At 42.7% G+C, this 14,110-nt stretch overlaps 1 long non-coding RNA gene across 1 annotated transcript; it reads right to left on the minus strand.

Annotated features, from left to right (window-relative positions):
• Positions 1-863: 863 nt before the first annotated feature.
• On the minus strand, positions 864-13,205 carry LOC136420886 (uncharacterized). The gene is made up of 3 exons (XR_010753342.1): positions 13,041-13,205; positions 11,233-11,357; positions 864-936 (listed from the first exon to the last, which is right to left on the minus strand). It is a non-coding gene; the product is annotated as an uncharacterized lncRNA (long non-coding RNA).
• Between the last annotated feature and the right edge of the window lie 905 nt (positions 13,206-14,110).

Consider the following 14,110-nt stretch of genomic DNA (forward strand, 5'->3'; position numbering starts at 1 on the left):
CAAAGCCAAACATTCCTGTCCCTGGTACTGAACACCTTCCAAACATAGCCAAACATACCTTTTTGGATGCTTCCAAATTGGTATTCTCAAATAAAGTTTCAGATTAGCCAGGATATCTGAAGGTATAAAAATTCTGGATTGAAAATACAGAGGTTTCAAAAGATGTTTAAAATAGACTTAAGCTCAACAGCCATTCAGAAATAAAGGACAGCTAAGACTTATGCTTTTAATATTTCTTTCCTGTCTCCTATACTAAGACTAATAATTAAGTATGAACTACTAGTACTTTGAATAGAAGATATTATCTATATGTTTATTTCCCTAGGATATCATGTAACAATGAAGTTATTTGCAATTGTTTGGAAATCTCTGAACATATAGTATTATATTCCACCATTGACACATCATATATACAAATATAACTAATTCTTCGTTTTCTATCATTAACAAAATAAAGACAAGGATCTTAATCTTAAGTGTTTTTGTGAGGCTTTTGATAATATGTGTTTCCGTGTGTATGCATGTAACATTAAGCTGAATAATCTATTTTTCATTGATATCGCTTTTACCAAGTAGGTTCTACGGCATATGCGTCTGCTCCTATCTGGTGACCGCTTGCCTCCAGAATTCAAATCTGCCACACCGGAGTCCCCAGATGTTGACTCATCATCATTTTCCGAACTCTGACACCCTCTCAGCTTCCTAACTTCCTAAAGACAATATGGAGAACCTAGTACTGTCTGAGGAGGATTTTCCTTTCTTCCTTGCGCATCTTTGATGGGGTACCCAGTACAGAAAGAGAGTTTGTGCTATAGCGCTAGAACTGCAGTGCTGACGCCACCGCTTGTGTCCTGCTGGGATACGATACAGACGACGAATCAGCATAGATCCTTTCACACGTTTCATCGTTATCCAGGGGTTGTAACTACTTTGTCTCTGTAACATAAATAAGAATTCATTAATCACTCTTTCATGATTATCATAAAACAACAGCCTTCAGTATACATGTACACTATCATTTCTATTTACCTGTTTAGAAGAAACTAAACATGACTTAAACTTTCCACCTTCAAGTCACGAATCAATTTTCTTACCGACATTGTCTTTGAAAGGTTGCTCTTTCTGAAGCTGCCTCCTTCCAATTGGCAAACAGCTATTGGACCATGGAATGTCCTTATATGGTTAAAGCCTGTGATTATGGTGAATAAAGAATACATGTTAAATGTTTCGTGGAAAGCAGCTGCAGTTCTTAATCTTACTGATGAGTCTACCAGGGTACCACACCTCACTAACAGCACACTTGCCACCTGGACTTGCCGTTTTGTTTGTTTCGCAGAGGACGTTTCTCCGAAGCTAGGTATATAATACTCATTTTCACCCGAGTCATCTGAGGAAATAGGTCTTAACTGCTTTTTCCCAAGGATACAACATTGGGGCCTGCTAGGGATTCGAACCCAGGACCTGTAGGTTCAAAGTCAACCCTACACAAGACCACCTTGCCACCCAAAGTCACGAACTGTCAGAGACTGAGAGCTGAGTCCCTGTAAGCCAGGTTGCTGCTCAAGGACTCCAGCAATGGTAAGTGTTGTTTCCAGGGCTGTCTCCAGATTTACATTTTTTCTGCCCTTTCTGTGTGTGTTTGTGTATGTGTGCGTGTGTGTGTGTGTGGGGGGGGGGGGGTATTAATGAAAGCCATTAACCTTGATTAATGGTTGGGGTGTTGTGAACGAAGAGACAAAATTTGAATTCAAATTTGGATTAGCCAATGTTGTTCATTTTGTTGTTAAATCTGTTATTTTCAGCTTACAAAAATGTAATACTAAATGCCCTAACGAAGGTCTGTGACGCCACATTGATTAGTCTAGTTCACATAATGGTGCAGCATTGGAGCTCAGCTTTCTGCTCATAAGTAATCATTACTGAGTCAGAGTCTACGGCACAATCATGTAAATATCCAGTGCTGAGTAACATGTGTTGTTTTCTAGGTAGAATGTATATTAATTTTGTGGCTCTCATAACAGCCAAGCTGAGTTGTGTCTACATTTTATTTTCACGTCAACTGAACACCTCAAATTTCATAATTTAAGTCAGGTAGTTATTAAAACTCAACTTCATGAAGATAAAGCGGTATCAGAAGTCAAATCACAGTCATTGCTCCAAACTTTAATTCAGAGGTACTAAGTACCAAACACTTTGGGGATTCAAATCAGGGATGTCTTCATCATTAAATCATATTTCGTCCCACTTATTGTTAGCGAGCTGATGTTGCTAATTTTTGTTGTCAAAGTTGTCATTTCCAGCTTACGACAATGCATTTTCACCAAGTTTGTAGCCAGAAGCTCATATTTATTTTGGATGGATTGGGTGAAATTTTTGTCCCTCCCAACAATCAAAATTCTATAACAGGATGGAAGAACGGGTCCTGGAGACAGCCCTGATTGAAATCAAATACGGCATTTTCTCAATAGGCCAAACCTATTCAATTAGCTGATTCTCTTAATCACCCACTCTTATTTTTCCCAAATTTAAGAAAAACAAATTCACCACACCTCCCATTCAGAAAGATTTTACTCACTACATTACTATGAACTCAAGGCATTCAACAATTTTCCTTGGTACCGGTAGCAAAATGACCCGACTCCCTTTACCAAAATGTTGTACTGGTGTTGGTTGTCTACCATAGAATGTTTGTTTGTTTTCAAGCCAAAAATGTAAATGATCTTTAGACTGTTATCATTTATGTTACATAATATCCTATCTTCAACCCACACTTCTTTTCAAAATAAAATAAAAAGTTTTTTCCATGTCGCTCCATATTTTTTCTGAAAAAATCCTAGGACCAACAGATTGAACTGGTATGGCCTTACTAGTACCAGTTCCCTGAATGATTTAACTGTAGGATTTACCTTAAACAGACCAATCAATAATATTACATATTACCGGGGGTATTAACAAAATTGACTTTTGGAATGGAGTTCAACTCACAGTCCCTTTTTAAATAATTCATATCAGAAGAATTTCATTATAATCCTTGCTGTGACTTCAGTTATTTCAGTCTTTCAATGAAAAAGTAAGATGTCGGATTTGTAAACATGACCCTGAAACCTGTACCCTGTACTTGCACCAGCCAGGAATGAAAACAACCCGATATATTCCACCGATGACAGGGATACACACAGTTCAAGAAGCTTGTTAGAAACCCAAGAACTAAGCCTGCTATACACAGGAAACACTGATCTTAACACAAGAACGATGTCAACCTGCAGTAAAATCTCTTCAAATATCAAATCAGATGAAGAAATAGCAGAAGAAGAGGCCATGAACAAAGCTGACAAAAGTGAGGATGAGAGCAGCTGCGCAAGTCAGCCAGATATCACAACAGAAAATAGCGACACCCTCACCACAGAAGCAAATATATCATCTGTTAAGGACATTAACGAGGAAGACAGCAGTGCATCTGAGACAAATGAAGACATCTCTTTGTCTTCTGTAGATGATAGTGAACTAGAAGACGTACATGTAGGAGAAGCACCTGAGAGTTTAGATGCCAACAAAACTACGGACACTACCAACTCTGACCCCGGGCATGTTGACATCTCTGATGAAATTGACATTGAACCATACTTAGTTTCATATGATGATGAAATAAGTGGCAACACAAGCGGTGACCAGGATGCCCAGGATCCGAGCAATCGAGTTTTATCAAATCCCATGTACGAAGCGGACGTTGGCCAACAGCAGACAGCGGATAACACCTGTGACGGACATGGCCTTCAGGATCCTCAGAACATGACTGCACCTCTTTCAAACCTGACGGACAGACCAGGCGGTCACAAGCCCCCAGCAGACCCCACCATGGGGGTTACCGGTGTCCTGAAACTTCAGGCAGATCTGCTGAATCTTCAGCCAAATGCACTGTATGTTCCCAATCAGGCCACCCAAGGTAAGACTACATGTAGATTCTGAACAGTTTGTTAACATGTCGTACAATTTGTTTGTTAGTTCATCCATCCATCCATCCATCCATCCATCCATCCATCCATCCATCCATCCATCCATCCATCCATCAATCCATCCATCCATCCATCCATCCATCCATCCATCCATCCATCCATCCAAAAATTCAAGATATGAAAGCAGAGGGCTGGAAAGAAAACTTACTATATATTCACTGCTCTTGGTCTAAACCAAGGTACAAACTTTCTCCTAACACTGTTTTCACATTCATCTGGTTTTCCAGTTAAGCATATCTTATCTCTTAGACATCAAGGCACAGACATGAGAAATACATTATACACAAAACAAATCAAACTTAATGATTTTTCACTTCACTGATGAAAGATATAAGCAAATGCTGCCTGAATGTGGAAAGTTTAACTCAGACTGTTAGACATTCATATTGTCTTCAACAGGAAATTCTCCAATCTATCGTTACCGCTGGCTCATTGCTTTTGGAGTTGTCCTTGCCGTGGTTGCACTGATTTCAACAGGCATACTAGTGGGAGTGATCATGCACCACAGCACCCAGGATCAAGGTAACCCTACGGTAAGGTGTCATGTGTTATTGCAACCAAGTAGGTATCCTTCTCGGTATCCGGTAGCGTGCATAGTCCAGTGGTTAGCGATCTTGCCTCTGGAACTAGAAGCCCCGGGTTCGATCCCAGCTGTGTCGCTCACCCGACATGCATGCTACCAGAAAGGGTCGCAGTCCTTAGGACGGGACATTAAACCGTGGTCCACTGCTCATTGTGCTTGTCGAAAAGAGCTAGGGGAATTTCCCCCGGTACAAAGAACCTGTAAATACTGTACATAGTGTCTGTCTTCTCTGTCACGACCAGTGGAAGATTAGCTCATCTGTTCATTGAGTTCATTTGAGCTAAACTGGTTCGAGATCACTTTCCTTTCCTTACACAATCTCTCGCTGGCGGAGGTTTTACTTAATGACCCCCTCCCGCAAGGGGGTGGTATCCGTCAGGCTGGCCGCTAGGAGCGCGATTTAGTCAGGCTAGGCATCCTTCTATCTTGTATAGCCAGTATAACCATCCTTTGGCGTAACACACCAGCTTCTGTATCAGTATAGCCCGTATAACAACCGCCTTTCGGCATAACACACCAGCTTCAGTGAAGTCTGTATTTTGTTCCCTTTCTCTGATCCCTCAGATTCTCTGAAAATTTTTGGCAAAAATGAAAGAACCATTATGTGCACCAAAAAAATTAATGTATGCTATTGCTTCAATTTGCTATTGGTACAGGTTACCCCGATGCACATGCAGGGATCTGGGAACTGGACTACCTTCATCGCGATTACAGAACCTACAGGCTCTGATGGTACCAACCCACCAATTGCAAGCCTTGCTACCAACCCACCCAGCCTTGGTATCAGTGATCTGATCACTCATCCAATATCATTAATAGTCATATTTAATCAATGACAATCATTATCAGGGGCAATGGGAATATGATGAATTTGTGTGTGTGTGTGTGCATGTGTGTGTGTGCATGTGTGTGTGCATGTGTGTGCGTGTGTATATGTGTGTGCGTGTGTGTGTGCTTAAGTGTGTGTGCATGTGTGTGTATATGTGTACTTGTGTGTCTGTGAATGCATATCCGGTGCAATTGATTGCGTTGATATTTGATATGTAGGTAGATGTTGTGGACCCAAAGGACAAGGTTGAATTTAGGCCTCCTGGTGGCCGACCTTGGTACTGCAGCAGAACTTCCAGTTTTCGTATTTTTGGTCCTGGACATGCCATGGTCTTGTTTTCAAATGGTTTTACTACAGCAACTGTTTTGTCCACAGGGTTGGACACTCAGCAGACTGCTGAAGGCAGAATCATCACGTTTGGAGGGTTCGGAAAACAGCAGAAAAACAAGAAAAACTATGGCAAGTTCGACTCCGTGGGAGGACTCGCCGTGTCCTCGACTAACGAGATATTCGTTAGCGACCTGTGGAACAAACGGATCCAAGTTTTCAACATGGAGGGTGTTTTCCTCCGCAGCTTCCCCACAACCAAGAAACCACGCGACATTTCCATCGACGGCGACGATACCCTGTGGGTCATTGAAGAGGGTTCCCCAAACATTCTGTCCGTGAATAAATGGTATTCTAAGTATAACGTTAATCACTACAGCATGGTGGGTCGTGAGCTGGGTAGTCCTGGGTGTAAAGCTCCTCAGCGTATCACTGGGATAGCCTTGGACTCTCTTTCTGACAAAATCATTATGACAACAAAAAGCGGTACTAAAAAGTCTGGTACGAAGGACCGTGCAAAAGCCGGATGGTTTGAGAAAGATGCATGCAAAGTGCAGCGTTTTGAAGCGAGCGAACTGAGGTGGCTGAGTTGGCCCGCGTCTGTCGCAGTGGACAAGAAAGGGGACATCTTCATCGCAGACAAGGAACGTCATTACGTCTTCAAGCACGACAAGAATGGAAAGTATCTGTCTTGCTTCGGCCGTAAGGGTGCCGGAGTAGACAACCACCTGAAGGCTCCTCGTGGCATCTGCGTGGACAGTTTGGGCCGCATCATTGTGGCCGATACTGGCAACAATCGGGTGGAGATGTTCACAGCCGAGGGAGAGCATGTCCGCACTGTGGCTTATATCAGCCGCCCCGAGCATGTTGCAACAGGCAGGGAGGGGCAGCTTGTTGTGAGCAGTAAGGGGGGTCACGATGTCAACATTTTCCCAAAGTATTAAAGGTCCTTGTGTGGCATTCGGGCTACAGTTCAACTATGACTGACATGAACAGGGCTTCATGTTAATCTCTTAATATGGAATAAAGAAAATTGACTCTTGAGATTTCTGTAATGTGAAACTTTTGAAATTTCAGGTAAAAATTACTTGCTTGTTTGTTTCTCATAACCAGTTAACTGCCTTAAAGAGCAAAAACAGTACACCGCAGGCACATGCTGCACAAGACTGGAATGTAATGATAAGGTTTGATCCAACCACACTGAAAAGTACCCTTCCTCTCATGTATAAGTTGTTTTTTTTTTTAATCAATTCATCAGAGTCTGATGTTGCCATTGATTTACGAAGATAGGCGGCTCAATTGCTACTGTAGCAGCATCTCTTTACCCTAGGCCAGAAACATCAATGCTCAAGACAAGCATGACTTCACTGACCCATTAGGAGAAGCAGGGGTTACAAAGCTGCTCGGGAAATTCCCTACCCCATTTAGACCGGAACGTTTTTTGAGCCACTCACACCGGGGCATGCCCCTACTCTGTTTCGAAAGATGCGGTGGGTTCTTTTACGTGCTCAAGGTGTGGCTCTCCTCAAACACGGGACCTACATTTAACGTCCTATCCGAGGGACGTCCCTAGACAAAGCTAGGTACTCATTTACACCTGCATGCCCGTAGCCAGGATTTTGAATGGGGGGGTTCGTTTTCATGTTTGAGGGACCAACGAGCGCCGTAGGCGCGAGACGAGCGCCGCAGGCGCGAGTTTTTTAGGGGGGTCCGGGGGTATTCCCCCCCGGAAAATTTTAAAAATTGAACCTTCTGATATGGCATTTCCTGTGTTTTTGAGAGGATTTTAAAGAGAGAAATCAGAGACAAAGTTAGCAGTTTTTTCTAGGAATGCCAGCTCCGCTGGTGTGATACAAATAAGTCCGCCTAGAAAAAAACAACCTTGTACATTAAAAAGTGGACCTTCACGCGTTTCAAATTATAAGAATTGAACCTTCTGAAAGGGCATTTTCTGTGTTTTTGAGAGAAATTCAGAGGAGAAATCAGAGACAAAGTTTTTTCTAGCATTCTAGCTTCTGTGGCGTTGCTGGTGATACAAGTAAGTCCGCCTTGAAAAAAATCTTGAACATTTAAAAGTGGACCTTCAAGCCTGAAAAAGTGGACCTTCAAGCCTAAAAAAGTGGACCTTCAAGCCTGTGGGGGGGTTCGGACGAACCCCCCGAACCCCCCCTGGCTACGGGCATGACCTGAGTGAAGTGAGGGATTTTGTGTTAAGTGCCTTTCCCAAGGGCACAACGTCGGGTGCATGTCCAGACATGTCTGTGGGAGAGCCGGAATCGAACTCAGGCCATGCTGTTTGGCAGCCCTATGTTCTCACCATTACGCCACACCGACGCCACCAAGTGTGGTGTGTACTTAAGGTGTGCCTCTTCTGAAACACGGGAGCTCCGGCTTTATGCCTTATCCGAGAAGACATACCTGACAAAAGCTTATAACTCAATGTCACCTGAGTCATGTGAGGAAATAGGTGTTAAGTGCCTTTCCCAAGGGCACAACATTGGGGCCTGTAAGGGGTTCAAACCCAGAACCTTTAGATTCTAAGCCAACAACCCTAACCACAAGACCGCATGATGCCTATTGGGTCCTTAAAAGGCCGTCTGAGAGGGAAAACTGTTGTCTCTGCTGCCAGGACTAACTTAGGGAAGTATTTGGAGCAGACTTAGCAAAGTGATGTGGTCAAGCTGAAACTCCAAAGAGTATGTGGGTGCATGCCGGTAAAAGTTACTGTTTTACGAGGGCATAGAATCCCTGTTCCCCCCTCAGAACTCCAGTATACTCTATCATACTATCATACTATCACACTATCAACCTGTACATAGATGTTAGCATTTGAAGATACTAACAAATGTGTTAATTGGGGTCGTGCAATCACTATAACAATCAATGGTTTGATTTCTAACTTATTATCAACAGTTCATGTCAGTTTGTCAAGCACATTTGATGGGACTGTAATTGCCTAGAATGGATGTCAAGGAGGATTGTGTGTCTAGATCTACAATTATAGCATTGTAGCCTTAGTGCCAGTCTATCTAGTGAGGGAGTGAGTATGGGAGCCCTGGTGAACTAGATGTAAAAAGATGGCACCAGGGCTATTAGCATCGATCAGTTTTTGTAGGATGTCTGAAAAAGCGATTAAAAAACAAATATTTTTTTTTATTAATTGTAGTGAAGTTTTAGGATGTCAGTGGGTTAAAAAAATAAGGCTTAGAGACAACCATTCAGTATTGAAAAAAATGTTATTTTCGACTAGATGCAGTTGGCTGTTGGGTGCAACTGTAATTGTTATAGGACAACAGACAGCATTGAATGTACTCAACCCTGAGAACACACCATTAAGTACAGCTTTGTCACCACTGTTTACAGTCCAAGCATCCCTGTCCATACACATGTAAAGAGGCCATTGTGGCCCTTGTTCATAATATGTAGAAATCAAAACACCAAGTCCCTAAAAAAAGCCTTTGGTGGCATGCCTATACCAGGTCACTATGCAACTGTCAGTCTTAATATCCTGCATCACAGCCAGATACACTGCACCTAACGTCATTGGTTATCATCAACAACGACTGACAATACCACAACAACAAACAACCTGTAGGTAGACCAGGGAAATCATGGATGGAATGCGTCAGGACAGCATTAAGGTGTGCTGCCTCACCAGCGTGGACCTGCTAGACAGAGCCGCTTGGAAGCGCGGTGTGAAGACTAGCCGACCAGTGCCCACCCCTTTGTCAGAGACGTCAGCGACAACTGTAGCAGTATAATCAAATACTGGACACTACTACTACTTATAACTACAGTAGTGCAAACTGTGGAATGTTAGTTTATAATACTGCCTAAAAGTTGAAAATGCCCTCAGACCTACCAAGTCAAAACGACATGCCTAAAAATAACTACGCTCCAAACCAAACCTTTGCCAGCTGGCTGGGTGTTACCTCCTCCGAACAACTCTGGGACTCCATACACCGCGGGAACCTACCCGAGGTGCGCAGACTCGCCCGGTCCAGACTGATCGACCTGAACAAACCCTTCGTGCTGCATCAGCGAGACCCGGTCCACTCTGGGGGGGAGGAACGCCACAACCCGTCCTTCCTCCTGTGGGCGTGTCGCACGGCGGATGTGGAAATCGTGGAGGCGCTCGTTGCAGCAGGTGCCGACGTGGACAGGTTTGTTTGTTTGTTTTGTTTGTAAACCGTCTTTAGGCACAACACACCAGTTTTATACAGTAGTCACAAGCTGCATAAGGCCAGACTGTAAGGTTTGATCCACTCATACAGGGATGGACTCCATAAGGTGTTTGTGGTTTGCATCCCATCTGAGAGGACATCCCTATCAGTAGAAAATAGAAATACTGTTAGACACAACATTGGGGCCACTAACAATAGGATGGATCTCTACTCTTTTTGGTAAATGTGGTGGGTTCTTTAATGCGTTCGAGGTGTGGCTATCCTCAAACATAGGACCTCCAGCTTCATGTCTCATCTGAGAGGATGTCTCTAACCGCAGCTTGGTACAGTTGCTGAGAACAGGTGGTTGCCTCCGGCAGGGTGGGTAAAAATGGACGGGATTGTTTTAATGTGGTTGCCTGCACCAGGTGGTTGCTTGGCCAGGTTTGACTGTACTTATTTTCTGTCACCTGAATTGAGTGAGGAAATAGCTGTAAGGTGCCTGCCTCATGGGCACAATGCGGGGGTCGACTTAGAACTAATGTATAGGGATTTGAACCCAGAACCTTTAGACTCTTACTCAACAACCCTAACCACAACACCACCTTGCCACCTTCAGGTGCGGGTACCTCCCGACGCGGTGGGGCAGCGACTGGCAGTGTTCCGTGTGGGACGCGGAGAAACACTCGTACACACCGCTGATCTACGCTGTCGAGCAGAGAAACGCCGAGCTCGTGAGAAAACTGATCGTTTCATATGCTGCCGACCCAAATGCTACAAACATACAGCACAGAGCCCCGCTACACTTCGCTGCACGTATGGAACCACCAAAAACGTCTGATGGCAACAAGGACTGTGAAAAAACTAGAGAACAGATTGCCAACATACTGTTGAAAGCAGGAGCAAGGGCTGACCTAGCAGACAGACATGGTATCACTCCTCTACATGTGGCTGCGGAGAAACTAGATGTGCTCGTCTGTAAGAATCTTCTTCAACGTAAATATAGCAGCACCACTAACGTCAACGCTATTACTAAGGATGGCAGAACTCCGTTAAACTCCATGCTTCAGTTTGGACTTCAAATCTACGATGATGACATAGCAACGATAACAAAGATGTTAGTCAAGAGAGGTGCATCTCTACACACAGGTACACGTGGCTACACTCCACTGCATCTTGCCGCAGAGAATGGACTCAGTAAAACAGTACAGGTCCTGGTGCGTGCAGGCTCTGATATTCAGGCCACGACTACAAAGAGTCTTACTCCCTTAGATCTGGCGTATCGTGGGAACCACTGGCGGGTTGTGAGATACTTACACAGATGCGTGAATGGTAGTATGAAGTCTCAGGACATGTCACAGTCTGCAACACAGGATATCTACAGTTCTACTGCACTTGGAGAACGAAATCTCCCTCCTCCTCAATCCATTCTGCAGAGCAGCCTGGAAAAAGACAAGAAGAAGATTTCAATCCTGATGACTAAAATGGACCATTTTCTACAACAAGTTTCAAGCAGAATGTACAGAGAGAAGTTGCCATCCATTAATGATGAAAGAGACAACAGTAACTGGCTTCTACCAGAAGACAAGGAACAACACATAAGGGACCAGGTGCTCTTTAGAGGACTTGAAAATAAAAAGCATCCGGACAATGACAGGAGAGTCAAGAAGAAAAGAGTAACTTTTAGGCTGTAGTTTACTTTAAGCACAAGTAACTGTACATGTGTATGGATAACATCATATAAAGGACATGCTTTATTAAGAATTAAACACTCAGAGTATTGTATTACATTGAAGCTGGTACCAAAGAAGAAATAGGATGATTGCGAGGTTCATTATGCCTATTGTAAATGTAATGCTTGAAATGGACACTCAGATACATTTTGCCGTACACAATCCCAAAATAGACCTTTAACATAAGTCAGAAATTGTTCCTTGACATGTAAAGTTACATGTACACCACAAAATGAGTTGTGTATCCAGTTTAGCCATCGAAGATGGCAAAAAATCCATTATATACAGAGCACTAACCTGTGTAACTAGTATTACATGATGTAGAAAAAAGTTACAATTGCACTGTTCAAGCTTTCCATCTTTTCAGTATCTGTGTTGTCTTTTCTTTTGTTAGTTTGACAGGGTGAGTCATGGTAGTGAATATCAATAGCGGGGACATTAAGAGATGTTGACTTACACAGCCGCCTGGTGGACACTGTTGTGTCCTTGTATTTTCAGAGTAAACATTGAATATAAAAGTGCTATGATGTTACTCGGCTAACTTGTGTATGTTCATAAAACCCTCCCCCAAAATTTTGTTGCCTACAAAATATCAAATTGTTCATATTTCTACTTGCTAACTATTCACATTTTTGAAACTTTACTTCTTGCGACTTCATATTAAAATCAAGTTGACTTCTTTTAAATTCCTATATGTATTCATGCATATATTAACTTAAAAGGTATTATTTCCCACATTAACTGATTATCAACCAAAATCTAACAAAAGGCACCCAAGTTGTTCATTACTGAATGCCAACTGAATTTTCATTGCAAGATTAAGGAGACAGACTCTGTGATATCAACATTAGACAATTTAATTCTAACAATATTGGTAAATACATTTTTGTAATTTTGCATGAGTAAACTGAAAACAGAAACAAAGTTTCTCCATGCTTTCTCCAACAATATTCTTCCAAATAGACTAAAATACTAGATACCCGTACCAAGTGACAATGTCTAGCGGAAAAATAGACATAAAACAAGATACTCAAATCTCCTCTTGTTATATCAATAGTCAAATATGCTGTTTGAACAAAGCGCAATTCGTGCCACTATTTAACCATAGACGAATGATCGGGATAATGTCACGGTGGCGTATTGGTAGACAAAATATTATTCTACATATATGTTATTCTACATATCAATCTAAACATGATCGGCTAATCTCAATATCAATCACAATCAGCTGATGTCATGCCAGGCGATCGCTGTTTTTGTTTACATCTGGGTTTTCAGAAATATCGCTCGTTTTTGCGATGAAATAACTTTTTATTTGAACAAAATCTTTGCCAAAATGATCTTGAGAACACTGTTAACAAAGCAAAGTACACCTCATCACCCAAAACGGACATTTCGCTTCTGCCAAAGACGAATTCTCACGACAATATTCCTCGTTTCGTCGCACAGCCGCCATGTTGTTTCACATCTGGCGCTTTAACTGGCGCGGTGCACCATGGGAACACCTTCTAGTTGTTTCAACCAGTGGTAGCTTGCGACACTTCCCGAAATACAAAACACGCGTCAGTCCGTGCCTCATTAATTCAGCTTTTTTTACGGTCCTTTTTTAGCGCCCCCTATCTCTCAGCCCGCCAACTGCAGCATTGTGAACCGTGATCAACCGCACCGCTCGCTATACGTTGCAAGGATAGGAGATCAAGCAGGTCGTGTAGAGCCTCTTTGGGTAAACCAAACCAAAATGGCATCGGAAAGGAGACACATCAGGACTAGGAACACTTTTAAAAACCGCTGGGTAAAGAATTTCCCAGAGTGAAGGAATTCTAACCTCCTTGGTTTGCGGGCACCATCGGTTTTCAAAAGTATTTCGAGCCCTGATGTATCTCCTTTCAAACATCATTTTGATTTGGTTTACCCAACGAGGCTCTGTCATACCTTTATACCTTGCAACGGTGGGATGATCACAGTTCGCAATACTGCAGTTGGCGGGCTGAGAGATAGAGGGCGCTAAAACATGACCGTGAAATAAGCTGAATTAATGAAGCACATGGAAGCGTGTAGTGGTGCGTTGCATCAAGAGTAGAGTAAGTAGAGTAGAGTACAATTTTCGGTCAGGTAGGACTGTTCCAATCAACATGCATGTAAAGCCAGCGCAGTTTGGTAATTCCAAAAGATCTGGAAGATACAGCACCGCACGTTTGCCATGTTATAACACTATAAGACCCTGTGTAAACCAATATAACTCGTTTTTTTACTTCTAATATCCTCTTCAATGCCACATGTAAGATAAGTTCTAACTTTTATGCATACTAAGTACTTAGTAGTGCCGTCATTTTTTTAATCCGCTTGGCGGCGCTCTGAAAAGACCACTAGAGGCGATCCGTACGTGGATTCGTAAGTGTATAAATATGCAGGACTTATTAAGCACACGTTTTATTTTTTGGAAAACCCTTGATGTAGGAAAC

This window comes from Branchiostoma lanceolatum, chromosome 15 (assembly GCF_035083965.1).
Source record: "Branchiostoma lanceolatum isolate klBraLanc5 chromosome 15, klBraLanc5.hap2, whole genome shotgun sequence".
Taxonomy (NCBI): domain Eukaryota; kingdom Metazoa; phylum Chordata; class Leptocardii; order Amphioxiformes; family Branchiostomatidae; genus Branchiostoma; species Branchiostoma lanceolatum.